This window comes from Cricetulus griseus, chromosome 2 (genome assembly GCF_003668045.3).
Source record: "Cricetulus griseus strain 17A/GY chromosome 2, alternate assembly CriGri-PICRH-1.0, whole genome shotgun sequence".
Classification (NCBI taxonomy): domain Eukaryota; kingdom Metazoa; phylum Chordata; class Mammalia; order Rodentia; family Cricetidae; genus Cricetulus; species Cricetulus griseus.
The window spans coordinates 319,470,646-319,476,463 of NC_048595.1; positions in this window are offsets into that span (position 1 = coordinate 319,470,646).

Consider the following 5,818-nt stretch of genomic DNA (forward strand, 5'->3'; position numbering starts at 1 on the left):
TGTTTCTGGGTCCTAATAGCACCCGGGGAGGGATTGAGCTGGTGTGGTGTCAATGGCACAGACACTGGAAGTCAGGTAAAGGGCAAACAGCAGACTTGTTTACTCAGCAATGGGGAGAGCCTTATATACCCTACTCCCAGCATCCAGGCTGTGTCCTGATCCAGTGACATTGTGTGGTCACCCTTCATTGGCCAGGCATGGTCAGGACCTCTGACAGTGCCTGTTGATAGGCATTCAGGCAGACTCCAGGTTGCCTCAGCTTTCAGCCTCATAGGCCTTATCTTCCAACAATAGGTAAAGCCACAGCGCTAGTTCCTTTCTGTTCTGGCTGTCTTGATATAGGCTGATATATACAATAGCATTAATAAGCAATAATCTATGTCAATTTAGTACTTTAACTCTGGGCTTAAAATTAAGCTAGTTAATTTTAATGCTGAATATTAAGGAAAAACAAAATAGCCACGAGGTAGGTTTTCTATCTTGGGATGAGTTCATAGGCTCTCTGAGGGTTGCCTGGCCTTTAATGTGTTTGTGAAACTTTGGAATTAGATGAAAAAATTCAAGTGCTTTTGCATAAGTTTCATGAGAACCGTCCATCAGATTCTCCAGTTACTTGTGACAATGAGCAGATTAATGGCTACTATTGATTTTAGGTTTTAGGATTATAAGAAATGCATGTAATAACTTGGCAGGGTGGAGTTTTTCAGTACAAGCCTTTAAAAACAAGCATTTGTAGCCTCCATAGATGTTCTAGATTACAGAGATCTGGCTTTCCAGTTTCAAAGCTATTTGGACTCTTGTTCTTGGTGTCATGTCATGCTATTCAGAATGGGGACCCACTGGAGCCTATTGATGTTGGGTCTACAGAGAAGCAGTGGGGTATAGCGGAACCAGACAACTATACCCAAGCCGGGATGCTGTCATGAAGGATGGAGAAACTGCCAGATTGACATTCTCATTCAACAGAGTGAGGTTTTAGAAAAAGCAGTGATGTGACTTCATTCCTATGAAATAATGGACTCTGGGGTTTCTCTGAAGAAGTATAGAGCCACATGGTGCTCCGTAAATTTCATTACTCTTATTATCATCACTCTGTTTTTAATTTGATTTAAAATTTTTATTGGTACTAATTGTAGCAGTTATGAATGTTGATGTTATTTTCTGCCATTTCTAATTTCTATAAAGAGCACAGATCTTTGCTTCTTAATAATTGAAAATGAGTCCTTAATGGATTCATGTATTCATATGGAATTCCAATCTGTGGCCTTGACATTATGGGTTAGTGCACAGATTCTCAACTCTTTTTAAAATTATCCAAACTCATTAAGGTTCTATATGTATGTGCTAATAATCAGCTTTATTTCATTATGAGGGAAAATAAGTCAATTTAGCAAAAACAATTGAAATAAACATTTCATATGCAAAAATAAGAATAGTATTTGAGTGTATTCTGCTGTTTGCTTTTGGTGAAGATTTTTTTTTCCTATTTGCATTACTGCCCAGTGGGAATCTCTGTAGGAAATGGGTGGGGTGTGTGTTCCACTGTGCACCAGGTGCTCTCTAAGGATGAAAGAGTTAAAGCACATGCTATGCTGTTAAATAGACTATTATATGTAGAGGACTTGCACAAACACTCAGGAAAAGCCTTGCAAGTGAATATCCTCCTGTACTCTGTTTGTATTATGGTCACCGTATGTGAAGCTAATTTTAAATATTAAAACTGTAATTATAAAAGACCACTTCCCTGAAGGGAAGGTCATCTGGGGAAGGCAGAAGGGTGGGTACTTTTGGAATGAGATGCAGGCCTAGAGGGTGGGTGTGGTCTCTGTAGGATCATTTCTTGGGGGACCACCGTGTTCTGGGGGAAAATCGCAAATTAGATTTGTTTTTCTAATTGTAACTTAGAACATGGTCCTGGGAGGGAGCACATCAAAAGACAGCCCTCAAAGTTTGAAAAAACAGAATCACACCACAACTGTGGTCCAGGGACAGGGGAAGAAGGTGTCCGCCTGGATGATAGAAGTATGTGGTTCGTCCACTGGCTCAGGTGTTGGTTTAGGACTGGTTACTCGGGTCTATAAACAGCTTTTCTGTTTTTATCAAAGCTTTTGGGTCAGATTCCTTGATGCTATGTCAGATCTGGTACGCTTCCTTTACTCATTTACCCCAGTATCTTGGTTTTAAAGTAAATGCCACTACCTACCTTGGTTCTACTAATGAAAAGCAAGCAGACTCAGGAACAAATGCAGCCTGTGCTTGTAGATGTGGGTCAGAATGGCTGGATTCCATAGGCCCATGCCTGTGTTGTGTGTTCATGTGCTGTGTGTTTAAGACAACAAGCAAGGCAGTATAGGCAGGTTGGTTTCTTTTTGCTTTAAGACAAGATTTATATTGTCCGGGGTGGCTTTGAACTCTTGAGCTCAAACGATTCTCCAGCCTCAGCCTCCCAGAAGCTGGAACTCCAGGCATGTGCCTGCTCAGTACCAGGTTTCTGATGTAGGGCTGAAACCCTGTGCTGTAACTTTATAACTGAATAGCTTTGGGCAAAATCACTAAAACTCTGCACCATTTAGGATTTGCTCATTAAAAAGTGTTACATGAACTAAGGTAATGCAAGTTAGTCCTTAAAGGAGGCTGGTCTTAAACAATCCAATTAAAAAGTGGGGTACAGAACTAAATAGACAATTATCAATAGAGGAATCTAAAATGGCTGAAAGACACATAAGAAAGTGTTTAACATCCTTAGCCATCGGGGAAATGCAAATCAAAAACAACTCTGAGATACTATCTTACTCCTGTCAGAATGGCCAAAATCAAAAACACCAATGACAATTTATGCTGGAGAGGATGTGGAGAAAGGAGAACACTTCTCCACTGCTGGTGGGAGTGCCAACTTGTACAGCCACTTTGGAAATCAGTATGGCGACTCCTCAAGAAAATGGGAATGAGTCTACCCACAAGATCCAGCAATTCCACTCCTAGGCATATACCCCAAAGAAGCACATTCATACAACAAGGACATCTGTTCAACGATGCTCATAGCAGCACTATTTGTAATTGCCAGAAACTGGAAGCAGCCTAGATGCCCCTCAACCGAAGAATGGATAGAGAAAATGTGGCACATTTACACAATGGAGTACTACTCAGCAGAAAACAAAAACAAAAACAAACAAACAAACAAACAAAAAACAATGCAATCTTGAAATTTGCAGGAAAATGGATGAAACTAGAAGAAACCATTCTGAGTGAGGTAACCCAATCACAAAAAGACAAACATGGTATGTACTCACTCATATTCGAATTTTAGACATAGAGTAAAGGATTACCAGCCTACAATCCACACTGCCAGAGAAGTTAAGAAACAAGGAGGACCCTAAGAGAGACATACATGGTCCCCTGGAGAAGGGGAAAGGGTCACGATCCCCTGAGCAAATTGGGAGAACAGGAAGTGGGGGGAAGGAGCTAGGAGAATGAGAAGGGGAGAAGAGGAGGGATGCGGAGGACATGAGAGAGCAGAAAGGTTGAGTCAGGGGAAGAATAGAAGATAGCAAGAATGGAGATATCATAATAGAGGGAGACATTTTTGGTTTACAGAGAAATCAGGCACTAGGGAAATGTCTGGAGATCTACAAAGATGAGACCAGCTAACAATCTAAGCAACAGAAGAGAGGGTACCTTAAATGCCTTCCCCTGATAATGAGATTGATGACTGACTTATATGCCACCCATAGCCCTCATCCAGCAGCTGGTGGAGGTAGAAGTAGACACCCACAACTAATCACTGAACTGAACTGGAATCTAGTCGCAGAGAAGGATGAGTAAAGAGCAAAGCGGTCCAGACCAGGCTGGTGAAACCCACAGAACAGCTGACCTGAACCACAGGGAGTTCTTGCTCTCCAGACTGATAGCTGGGAAACCAGCATGGGACTGATCCAGACCCCAGGAACATGAGTTTCAGTAAGGAAACCTTGGAAATTTACAGGACCTCCTGTAGTAGTTCAGTACTTATCCCTAGCATAGATGTGGACTTTGGGAGCCCATTCCACATAGAGGAATACTCCCTGAGCCAAGACACACGAGGGTGGGCCTAGGCCCTATCCCAAAGGATATGGTAGACTCTGAGGACACCCTATGGAAGGCCTCACCATCCAGGGTGAGCAGAAAGGATATGTGATAGGTAGGGTTTTGGTTGGGGTGGTGGTAGGGGAGGATGGGAGGGAGAAGGGAACTGGGATTGTCATGTAAAACAATCTTCTTTCTAATTCAAATAAAAAAAACTGCAAAAAAAGGAGGCTGGTGTTATGTTCTCATAGAAGTTGCTATAATTCTTGGTTGGAAGTATTGTTATTTCAGCACTTTAGCACTTTTTTAATAATTGGAAAAAATTGAAATTAGAATGTAATCACATCATTTCCTTTTTCCCTTCACCCCCCTCTAGAAATTCCCATGTTCACATCATTGCTCCTTAAATTCACAGCCTCTTCTTCAATTGTTTACACACATGTGCACACACATGCACGCATATACACACATACACATACACATACACTCCTAAATATATAAATACAATCTGCTCAGTTTGCTTGTTATTACTTGTATGTAGATGATCTCAGGGCTGGCCATTTGGTATTGGATAACAAGTTGTGATGCTCTTCGCTGGGAAGACTCTTTCTCCAGCACTCAGCATTCCATGGTATTTTGTAGTTCTTTATCTAGGGCTGGGCCCTTCCATGTTAGCATGTCTGTTGGTGTTGTCATTGTTCAGGTCTTGTTTATGCAGCCATGTTGTTGAAACTTCATGATATTTCTAGGAGACACAACCTTACACCAGACATTCTATTCCTCTGGCTTTTACAGTGTTTCTGCCGTCTCTTCTGTGGTGTTCCCTGAGCCTTAGGTTCAGGAGTTATGTTGTAGATGTGTAAGTTGGGGTTGAGCAACATATGAACACCTGTTCTCTATATTTTGATTGGTTGTACTTTTTTTATAGTAGTCTCTGTTTGATGCTAAGAGAAGTTTCTTGGATGCACCTTTTTTTTGGGTGGGGGAAGTATAACAATCATCTAAATTATTCTATTATTAATAAAAATCCAGGAGTCAGATAAGGGATTGAAACCTGATTGATCAGAGAAACAGCAGAGAAGTGACCAGTGGCCTTCTTTCTGTCTCCTTCCATGATCCAAAAGGCTGCTCATCTTTCTAAGCCCCTCCCTACTTCCTGTGTCTGTCTAAATATCCTCAATCCTCCAAAACATCTATGGCTGATTTTGGTCAGCTAGTGCTAGCTCCACCTTCTGATTTAAGGTAAACTTATTGGAACAGTGGAGTGGTAGTGCAAAGGGTTTATTTGCCTTATACTTCCATATCAGTGTTCATTACAGCATGAAGTCAGGCAAAGAACTCAAACAAGGCAGAAATCTGAAGGCAGAAGCGGTTGCAGAGGCTATGGAGGGGTGCTGCTTACTGGCTTGCTCCTCATGGCTTGTGGAACCTGGGAGCATCAGCCCAGGGATGGCACCACCCACAGTAGCCTGGGCCTTCCTTTTGTGGGAGAATTATTTGCACTGCCACTCCAAAACTTCCAACAAATTAAACCTTAATTCCAAGGGTGGAGTTCACAGTCAGCTGGCCAAAACAAACCATAGAGTTCTTGGTGGACTAAAATGAGGAGAGAGAGACACACAGGGAGGAAGAAGGAGGGGCTTAAAGAAAGATTCATGGGCTTTTCAATTTGGAAGATATGGAGAGTTGAGTCATTCCTCTGCTGTTCTTTAGATTTATCAGGTTTTTAATCTCAACTTCTGACTCCCTAGTTTTT